The sequence below is a fragment of the Leguminivora glycinivorella genome, chromosome Z, assembly GCF_023078275.1.
Source record: "Leguminivora glycinivorella isolate SPB_JAAS2020 chromosome Z, LegGlyc_1.1, whole genome shotgun sequence".
NCBI lineage: Eukaryota > Metazoa > Arthropoda > Insecta > Lepidoptera > Tortricidae > Leguminivora > Leguminivora glycinivorella.
This window is the reverse complement of record NC_062998.1, coordinates 45,102,438-45,113,566: the sequence shown is the minus strand read 5'-3', so window position 1 is coordinate 45,113,566 and position 11,129 is coordinate 45,102,438.

The window sequence follows — 11,129 nt, the reverse complement described above, 5'->3', positions numbered from 1 at the left end:
TTGCCGGGCTCTATAGTCTATCGTACGTGCGGAACTGCCATAGACAATTCATTAGGGCTCTCCAACGGATTTGTCCTGGATTTTCCGTTCGGGCGGAATGACCAAGAGTGGACGGTACAGAGGTACAGGCAAAGAGTAGTATAAAGGTCTAGGCTTTGGGCTATACTAAAACTGGCACCCTGGCAGACTTTAAAGCCTGACCAGAAATATATGACTACGCGCCATGTTGCGGAATTTCATTAGAACTCTTTTCTTCATACTATACTGAACCGTCATCCCTATTAAAACCTCATTGCGTAAAATTGTGGTTACTAGGCAACAATGTTTATATGTCAATTAGACTTCTGAAAAAATTTTCGATTCAATATACGTTGTACATTGCTTTTTGAGATTCTTTTCGTTAATATAGATATACATATTTAATTACTTCCATATAGTCAGTAGTCACCATTAAGCTTCCAAAAGTATTAATATATAGTGCGACTCCCAACTTTAAAAGGTGATGTGCCCAGAGTAATAATGGATAATTTAATGACTACAAAATTGTTGATCGGCAACCTAGAAGGAAAAACAAATTGGTCAACGTGGAAATATAAGATATGTATCGCCTTAAGAAGCATTCCAAATGCGTTGGATGTTGTTGAAGGCAAATTAGCGAAACCCGCTCAAGTAGAGGGAGCAGAGGCAGCAGCGGCAGCAGGAGCAGGAGACCAGCTTGCTACCTACACCAAGGCTGACTGCAGTGCTCTGCTTCTCCTAACAAGCAACATGACAGATGAAACACTTCAAAAGGTCATGCGGTACAACACTGCTCGAGAAGTCTGGTTAGAACTCCATAGATTGTTTGACGGAACTAACGAAGATAAAAGCTATAATCTATGCATGAGCCTCTTTGGATTCAAAAGGAGTCCAGAAGATGACATAGCGACTCACATGAGTAAATTGAAGAATATTTGGTCCGAACTTAATCAAGACTTAAAAAAAGATAATAAAGAGTTACCCGAACTATTATTGATCTGCAAAATTCTTGATACACTAAGTGAGGAATATTCGACTTTTAAAAGTAGCTGGCTTTTAGTTCCGAAAGCAGATAGAACAATAGAGAGTTTGACAAATCATCTTTGTGCTTACGAAAGATCAATCAAGGGTCCTGTGCCTGATCAAGAAGCATTAGTTACTCACTCAAATGATGTTCGAGTAATCGATAAGAAAAACAAAGATAAAAAGATTAAATGCAATTACTGTTCTAAAATCGGTCATCGTGTCAAGAACTGTCAAAAGTGGATACGAGATGGCAAACCTCCGAAGAACATAAATGCACAGAAGGGTGAAAGTACGCCATCAACTTCCCAAGCGTCAGTAGTTAATATGACAGTAATGCTGGTGCAGGAAGAAGTCTTAGTCGTCGAGCATGACAAGGACAATTGGTACGTAGATAATGGTGCCACTAGCCATATAACAAATAGAAGCGACTTGTTTACAACTTTCAATAATTTTGATGACAGGCATACCGTTACAACAGCCAATGGTCATGTTTTACAAGCCAAAGGAAAAGGATCGGTAGTCTTAGAAACGAATGTTAATGAAAAAGTCTCAACTATTACTTTAGAAGATGTATGGTATGTTCCAGGTATCCAGAAAAATCTATTCTCGGTCCTAGCAGCTCACGATAAGAATCCCGATAGCAAGTTTATATCTACAACTCAAAATTGCAGTATATCTATAAATGGAAATGTCAAGGTTATCGGAAGACGAAACAAATTTGGTGGTCTCTATAAATTAGATGTCCAGAATGTCATACCAAAGAAGATGGTAGCCTGTCTGACAACAGAGACTCAACTTTACCATGAGAGATTTGCCCACCAGAATAAGCGGCATATTAGAGCGTTTGTGAAACGAGAGTTAGGGATAGAGCTTCCCATTGATGATTCATTATGTGAAAGCTGCATTTTTGGTAAATCGCACAAGCTAAAATTCGGTACGAGAAGTAGAGCATCACATCCAGGTGAGCTAATTCATAGTGACGTGTGCGGACCATTTCCCAACTCTATCACAGATTTACGATATTTCGTACTATTTCGTGACGATTACACTGGATATCGTATGATTTACTTTATGAAAGCCAAGTCTGAAGTAAAACAAAAACTAGAACAAATGATTTTAGAAGCTCACAATCAAGGTCACCCAATAAAGACACTTTTGAGTGACAATGGAGGCGAATATGACAATAAAGATGTCAGAGATATTCTTGCAAAGAATGGAATCAAACAGAGGCTGACAATGCCATACACGCCGGAGCAAAGCGGTTGTTGCGAACGTGATCATCGCACGTTAGTCGAAGCAGCAAGAACAATCATGTATAGCGGCGAAGGCTTTCCTCAAGCGCTTTGGGCAGAGATTGTTAACACGGTAACATACGTCATTAATAGAACAGGTCCCTCCAGAGTGGAGAATAAGTCACCGTTTGAACTATGGAATGGCAAGAAACCAAAGATATCGCATTTAAAGATAATTGGCAGCACGTGTTATGCTCACATTCCCAAGCAAAAGAGACAGAAACTTTCGAAGAAAGCGCTTAAAGGAAGACTTGTCGGATACGATAATGATGACGGTTATCGTATATGGGCGGCAATAGAAAATGACAAATATAGACTTATACGATCTCGCGATGTCATATTTGACGAAAAGCCGCTCAACAGACAAAACTACTCTGAGATTAAAGTGCCCCAGAAATCTAGAGATTCGAAAAAGAATGAACTGGAAATAAAAATTGTCTCACCAGAAATCCGTCCAGCATTCAAGTTTGGTGTGCCAGTACCAAACGACTCGCCAGTATATCGCCAAGAAAATACATCGCCGTTCGAATTTAGGGAGGAAAATCAAGTCGAAGACACAATACATGTCGGTGAAATGCCATTTCGAGTCGATGAAAGACAAGAAGTCGAAGATTCATCATTCTCTGAGGAAAGATCAGAAGGTTTAGCGGAGGTGACTAATCCAATCGCGTCTGAGTCAGTTCCTATCGAAGAAGAGGCATTCTCTGAGGAAAGATTAGAAGGTTTAGCAGAGGAGACTAATCCAATCGCGTCTGAGTCAGTTCCTATCGAAGAACAGGAAGAACCATTCTTTGACACCGAACATTCCTTACAGCCCAAATACGACTTAAGACCAAGATCGACCCTTCGACCTCCAAAGAAATTCGACGACTATGTATGTAATGTTGATACCCTTACAGATCCTCAGTCCTACAGGGAGGCTATGAAGAGCCCTCTAAGAGGAAAATGGGAGGACGCTATGAAAAGAGAGCTAACATCTTTAAAAGAGAACGACGTGTGGACACTTAGTGAACTGCCACCAAATAGAAAGGCACTCTCATCAAAATGGGTATATAGAATCAAGAGAAATCCTGATGGCTCTATAGATAAATTTAAAGCACGACTTGTAGTAAAGGGCTTTAAACAGCGAAAAGGAATTGATTATGACCAAACTTTCAGTCCCGTTGCAAGGATGGCAACAATAAGAGCGCTTATAAGCGTTGCAGCTAAGGAAAGGCTGGTACTTACGCAATTTGACGTCTCAACAGCATTCCTATATGAAAGACTTCAAGAAGACATATACGAGTATATGGAACAGCCAGAAGGTTTTAATGATGGCAGCTCCAACAAAGTCTTAAAGTTAAAGCGCAGTCTATATGGACTTAAACAAGCACCACGCTGTTGGAACTCATGCTTCGCTGAAATCCTTTTAGACTTAGGCTTTACACAGAGTGATGCAGATAGTTGTTTGTTTACTAAGAAGACAAATGGAAAGAAGCTTCTCATAACCTTGTATGTGGATGATGGACTAGTTGCTGCTACTGATGCAGAAGTTACCAAAGATTTTTTGAATGATTTGCAAAAAAGGTTCAAGATAACGACAAAGCCTGCATCCTACTACTTAGGATTAGAAATAACACAAGAAGAAGATGGATCTGTCGGAATAAAGCAAGAATCTTATACAAAAAGATTCTGGAAAGATTCCATATGAGTGACTGTAACCCTATTTCAACTCCCATTCAAAAGGAATCAGTGTCACAGACTAGTGAAAAAGGGAAAGTCGCACAACGCGAAAAGAATTTTCCATACAGAGAAGCAGTAGGTGCTCTGACGTACCTGATGGTTGGAACACGTCCAGATATTGCTTATGCTGTCGGTATTGCATCTAGAAAGCTTGAGAACCCCGACGATTCGGATTGGCTCATGGTCAAAAAGATTTTCAGATACTTGAAGGGAACAACCAGCTTCGGTATAAAATACAAATCAGACCATCCCGAAGGCTTTATTGTTGGATACAGTGACGCTGACCACGGGGAGATCAAACAACAGGAAGATCGACCACTGGTGTCACCTGTTTATACTCGGGAGGAGCTGTCTCGTGGCTGAGCCAAAGACAACCATCAGTTTCAATCTCTACCACTGAAGCCGAGATCGTTGCCGCAAGTGAAGCCACAAAAGAATTAATCTGGCTTCAGAGAGTATTTAATATGCTGACTCAGCTTAAAGAAGTGCCAATTCTCTTCGTTGATAATGAATCAGCAATTCGACTTGCTCACAATCCTGAATTCCATAAGAGAACGAAACATATACAAATTAGGCACTTCTTCGTGAGAGAAAAAGTCCTTGAAGGATTAATAACCGTGGAAAGGATAACCACAACAGATCAATTGGCAGACATGTTTACTAAACCAATGCCAAGACCGAGGCTCAATGAACTGAGAAAAAGAATCGGCTTGACACACATTGTTGAGGGAAAGTATTAAAACCTCATTGCGTAAAATTGTGGTTACTAGGCAACAATGTTTATATGTCAATTAGACTTCTGAAAAAATTTTCGATTCAATATACGTTGTACATTGCTTTTTGAGATTCTTTTCGTTAATATAGATATACATATTTAATTACTTCCATATAGTCAGTAGTCACCATTAAGCTTCCAAAAGTATTAATATATAGTGCGACTCCCAACTTTAAAAATCCCAACGTAGTGATAATACAATACTCTTTGATCAGAATAAGGCCGGCCACATAGTCTTAAAATTCATAATCTTAAAAAGCAAGAGTGTGTGTGGACCAAAGACCTTTACAGGGGACAGCGCAATCACAATTTTTGCCATGCGAAATTGAATCTTATCAATTAGTCAGAAAGGCGATCGTATCAGACTAGCGAAAACGGTCCACATGAGAGGGCATTGTTTGGGCTGGTGGTGTCTCTCTCGCACGTATGGCCAGTGTTAATGAGGTTACCATAATAGTAGTATTTTATCTGTATATTACCTGACTTTATAACTTCTTCTATTATTTTAAGTGTTATATTCAGACTAGGGTTTCGATATACATATTTTATAGAATTGGCAAATAATTAAGTACAATGTAATTATTTTCATGCCAATAAATCAAAGATTTGCTTAATTAAAAAACCTTCAATTGGGTATAGTAGATTTGGTAGTAACTTTGAATATTTTACTGGTATCCCCAATGTGATGATGATAATGTCCTCCCAGACGTATCCGTCGACGGCGACACCTGGACAATTCAGCTATTTTATAATTTCTGACGTGCATAGGCTCGAACGTGACTTGCGAAGCCGAGTTTTGTTTTAAACTTCCGGTCGCAAGTCATGCAGTAAAGCTCACCATTTGCGTCATAGGTGTATGTGTAAGAGGGCTTGGGCCGAGATTTTCGGATCTGGCGTTTAGCGTCAAGATCTTCGAGGCGTGCACTTTCGAAGTCGTTGAGACCAGTGTTGATCGCAGTTCGCCAGTCTGATCTCTGAGTTGCAAACTCCTCCCATGATTCACACGATATACCGATGGCCGACAGGTGGCGCTTTAGGACATCTTTGTACCTCAGATATTGCCCACCAGCCTTGCGTTTACCCGAAGCTAGTTCAGAGTAAAACACAATTTTGGGCAATCTTGATGGTGGCATGCGCACAAGGTGTCCACACCAACGCAGTTGACCTTTGACGAGTAGGCATTCCATACCCGTCATACCAGTACGACGCAGAACCTCCGAGTTTGGAACACGATCCTGCCATCTCACCCGAAGAATTGCTCGGAGACACTTTAGGTGGAAGGTGTCGAGACGTTTGATGTCTCCCTTGTACAGACACCAGGTCTCCGAAGCATAAAGCAACACAGGCAGAACTATTGCTTTGTAAACGGCGAGTTTAGTGTGAAGCCTGAGATCGTGTGATTTCCAAACTCGTTGGTTGAGTCCGCCAAAGGCTGCTGCAGCTTTTGCTATCCTGGAGGATATCTCAGACTCGAGGCGATTGTCTCTCCGCAATAGACTCCCAAGATAACGAAAAGTTCCTACTTCCTCTAAAGCAGTGCCTCTAAGGAGAACAACAGCATCGTTCGCAGATTTCCCCCGTGCAGGTTGTTTAAGAATCTGGGTTTTCGACGCGCTGATCACCAAGCCGAACGTACGACACGAGTCGTCTAAATTGTCTAAATAACTTTGCAGGTCCTCCAAGCTGTCCGCCATAAGGCAAACGTCGTCAGCATAGAGAACTTCTGTGATTACAGTGGAGGTTACTTTTCGTTTAGCTCTGAGTCGCGCAAGATCGAATATACTTTTGTCCATTCTAGAATTCACCATGATTTGATGGTTACACTTTCGAAGAGCATCGTTCATTACGGCGGAAAAGTAAATAGCAAATAGGGTCGGGGCCATAACACAGCCCTGCTTAACGCCACTAGTGACCGGGAATTGTTCTGTGTATGTACTTTCGAGACGCACGCGGGCACTCATGCCTTCGTGAAATTGGCGCACCAAGTTGACAAATTTCACAGGACATCCACATTTCTCCAGGACGATCCACAGGGCTGACCTAGTTACACGGTCAAAGGCTTTTTCTAAGTCTACGAAGCACAAATAGAGGTCTCGGTGTTGCTCTAGGCTTTTCTCTTGCATCTGCTTAACAACAAAGATGGCATCCACCGTGCCCCTATTTGGCCGAAACCCACATTGGGATTCTGGAAGGAAGTTCTCGGCAAGTGTGTTAAGGCGCCTGTTTATAATATGGGCAAGAATTTTGCTAGCCACAGAAAGTAGGGCAATTCCTCTAAAAGAACTGCAGTCGGACAGGTCCCCTTTGCCTTTATATAGTTTGGTTATAGAAGCATCCTTCCAGTCTTGTGGTACGGTCCCAACGTCCCATATGCATTTTATAAGCTCAAACAAACAATCCCCAATGTATGACAGTGATGACGTCACTGAATAATGTTGACAATGGCCGGCAACAGACAGTCTTAATTTTCATAATCTTAAAAAAAAGATTTGTATGCAAAGTGACACTGACAGATCTGTCAGTGTCAGTTTGAACTGTCAGTTTGCATACAAATCTTTATTTAGTAAAGCTAGGAAAATACTACGCGGACGTCCGCCGTCGCGCGACCGCGGACGCGGATCTAGACAATGAATATACACTTAAGCTAGGAACATACTACGCGGACGTCCGCCGTCGAGCGACCGCGACCGATCAGTGTGCACGGTCTTCGGGTGACCAAAACATCCAGCGAGCCAGATTTCGATCGGACGTCCATGCGCTCAAGGCCACGTCCGCGAACGTCGACCGATAGTTTGCACGCACGGTCGGTCGCGGTCGCGGTCGCGCGACCGCGGGCGTCCGCGTAGTATGTTCCTAGCTTTAGAAGGTGCGCCCACGGGGGACTTTTCGAAGCGACTTTTTTGTCGCGACCATGGAGGGCGATTTTTGAACTCATGAAGTGACGCAACTTTTCATACAAATACGTAAGTCACCGAGCAACTTTGTCGCCCGTGGGCGCGCACCCTAAGTGCAAGAGGGACACACCAGCCCAAACAATGCCCTCTCATGTCGACACACTTTTTGGCCTAACTACTCAATCTAGCTTAATTCCAAAGTGTTTTTCGGGGAGGTGGGAAGACGCTTGAGGAAGAGGGGTCTGGATCCTCGCTCTGGGACCTTCCTGATGGACCATCGCGGTTCAACGCGGTAATGCGGCAAGCGTTATGGGTACCTTTGCATCGGGAGGCTCACGGGGGGCTTGCTAGGTTAGGTTTAATTATGTATCTGTCTAGTTTTTAAGTGCTTGCATGTATTTGCTGATTTTGAATTGTTTTGGCTTTTGGTTTTTTGGTAAATAAAATTTATTTAAATCTAGCTTAATATCTCTAAATCTATGGAGTGGACAGTCCCGAAATGAGGAGGCACTTAGTTATACTTCCGTGGGAGGCACCACGGGAGGCACACTGACATTTTATCCCGCCAGGTGGCGCCTGTGCAAGTATCGAGCATGTCACTGTCATTCATATGTGACAGAGAGAAGAAACATATAATCTTCTCGCTCTCACGTATAGACTAATAGGGTGGCGCCATCTTGTCATAACCTTTGAGTGGCCTCCTCATTGTATGAAACTCCGTTTTTTCCGCAGATTTGTGTAAGATTATGATTTTTTTTTCAGATTATGAATTTAAGACTGTTGTTGCCGGCCTAACAGCGCCCTTCTGACAATGAGGCAAGCTCTTGGAAAAAATGCAAGATAGCGCCTGTAATGTATGGTATTATGCTTTAGTTATACTTCCGTGGGTATTATCGGTCCTACATCCGATATCGGATCGGATAATGTGAAAACGCACTTAGATTACATGATCTGGAAGCTGAATTGGAAACACAAATCAGTAAACCAGACACGTTCTTTATTTCTTTAACTTTTATGTGAAATAATGAGAATAAGGGTGCCCTTCTGAGAATTATGGTGTGTAAATTGATTAAAGGTGCGAAACGCGACGACGCTCTAACGAACGTCGCTCTAACTACTTCATCTCTATTAAACGAGCAATTCTTGTATATTTATTTATTTATTTATTTATTTATTTATTTATTTATTTATATATACCGACGATCTCGGAAACCGCTCTAACGATTTCGCTGAAATTTGTTTTGTGGGGGTTTTCGGGGGTGAAAAATCGATCTAGCGTAGCCTTAGATCCCGGAAAACGCGAATTTTCGAGTTTTCATGAGTTTTTCTTTCGCATTTGTAAACGTCAAATATGGTCCTTAATTTCGCCGCGCGCGCATCGATTCCGCGTAGCTCAGTCGCACGAGGTCGGTCTAATGTACGCAGATAGATCGTAGGTGTCAGGGTTTCGAATCCCGGCCAGAAATTAAGTTTTTGTTTTTTGTCTTTTTTTTTGTTTTTGTATTTATAAGAGTTTTTTTTATCTAAAGACGTGATATATTAAAATAGAACCGAGCGAAGCTCGGTCGCCCAGATATAATGTTGATGTAATGTTGTAGTGTTGTACCGTTCACACATGTGGATGATGTGGAGTGTGTCATTCCATAATGGAAAAAATCTTAATGCAATTAAAGCCTGACAAGTTCTTATTTGACCCTGAAAGAGTGTCGCTACAAATCGTTTTCATATGGCAATAATGTGCGGACGTCATGTATAATGGGGACAGCGTGTACTAGTTTCGCGTTAATATTTGTAGAAAATTAAAACATGGTTTTAGAGAGTCAAAATTTAATAAGCTAGGTTTTAAGACTTGCTACTTGTTTCCGCACAGCCTAAAATCTATGGATCTTGTACCTTTATCGAAGTCGTCGATCTTTGTTTTCTTTTTGCGTGGGACCTTGTTTTGTACTGATGGCAATGATGGAACGGCCTCCTTATTTCTTTAAATATATTTTACGGCAGTGCTACAGACACCATCACTAAGAACAAAAAATATATTAAGCTAAATCGAAACGAACTAATCAATACAGGAGAACCGCACTATAAACCGTCAATACCGGACATGTCAACAATCAATCTCGGAACATTGTCATCGAAATGCTGTGAAATCCTTCATCCTCTTTTGTTGTGCGTAATTTATCTCGTTCAGTATAATTATTTTCACTTTTTTAAGTATTATTTTGGGCATATTTGCTATGAAACCGTTAGAAATTTTCAAATATTTACGTCTAGCTTACATCGCTGACATTCGATGACTTTAGATGACGGGTGTCAAAAAAATCATTGCCAGTAAAAGAAATTAGTTCAGCTGAAAATCCGCAACGCGGCGAGGGTCAAATAAAAACTTGTCAGGCTATACTTATAGTCTGACCAAAAAGAGTAGAAATTAAAAAGTGGCAACATTGTAGTGTCATCCCTTTCAAATCAATATGTGTGAGAAAACGGGCCGACACTACGATATTGCCTCTTTTTAATTTCTACTCTTTTTGGTCAGACTGTAATCGAAGGTCGCAATCGGAATTCAGAATTTGTAAGTTTTGTAACCCTTAAGCGCCTTCCACAGTCGCGCGCGTATCGCGGCGATACGCAAAAAGAATCCACACTCGCGTTCGCGGCATCGCCACAGACAGTCTTAAAATTCATAATCAGCGGGCCGATTTTTGAGTCTCACGCGTTCGAATTCAGAAAATTGTCACTGAAAATAATAAGCAAGTCACCGTTTTCAATTACAATGCGCATATGAACGTCAAAAAAAGCTACGCCGGCTCTAACCCTACGCCTCAGCCTCGAGAAGATTTCAGTCCCCCCTCAGTTGGAGGGGAGGTATCCACTATGGGACCGCCAAGAAACTCGGCGGGCCACTTCTTTTCAAAACATTACATTTTATAATTGACATGCATTAGTAAACAAGATACAATTTAATATGCAAAAGTATTCATCAAAAAATATATATTTACAGACTAGGTACCTTCTCTATAGAAATTAATTTTAATAAATTATACAAAGTACAAAGCTACTATGATGTTAGAGATGTATAGAGTCTCTAAGTGTCAAAGTACATCTAAAAAAAAAAAAATTATACATGATGAAGAAAAAAAACGAACTGATACAAATAAAAGATAACTAAAATAACTTTAGAGTTGTAAAAGACTCTTGATGTCTCAACTAAAGAAAAACAAAAATATATAATATACTACCTTCATGGGATACAGGCGTGATTGTATGTATGTATGTATGTATAATATACTAACCCCCTTATTCATAATTCACTAAAGTTATCAAGCCGATAAAGTTCGTTTGTCCCTTTCTACCACATCAGTAAGGTAACGGACCCAATCATGGACAGTTTAAGAAAAATTTTCG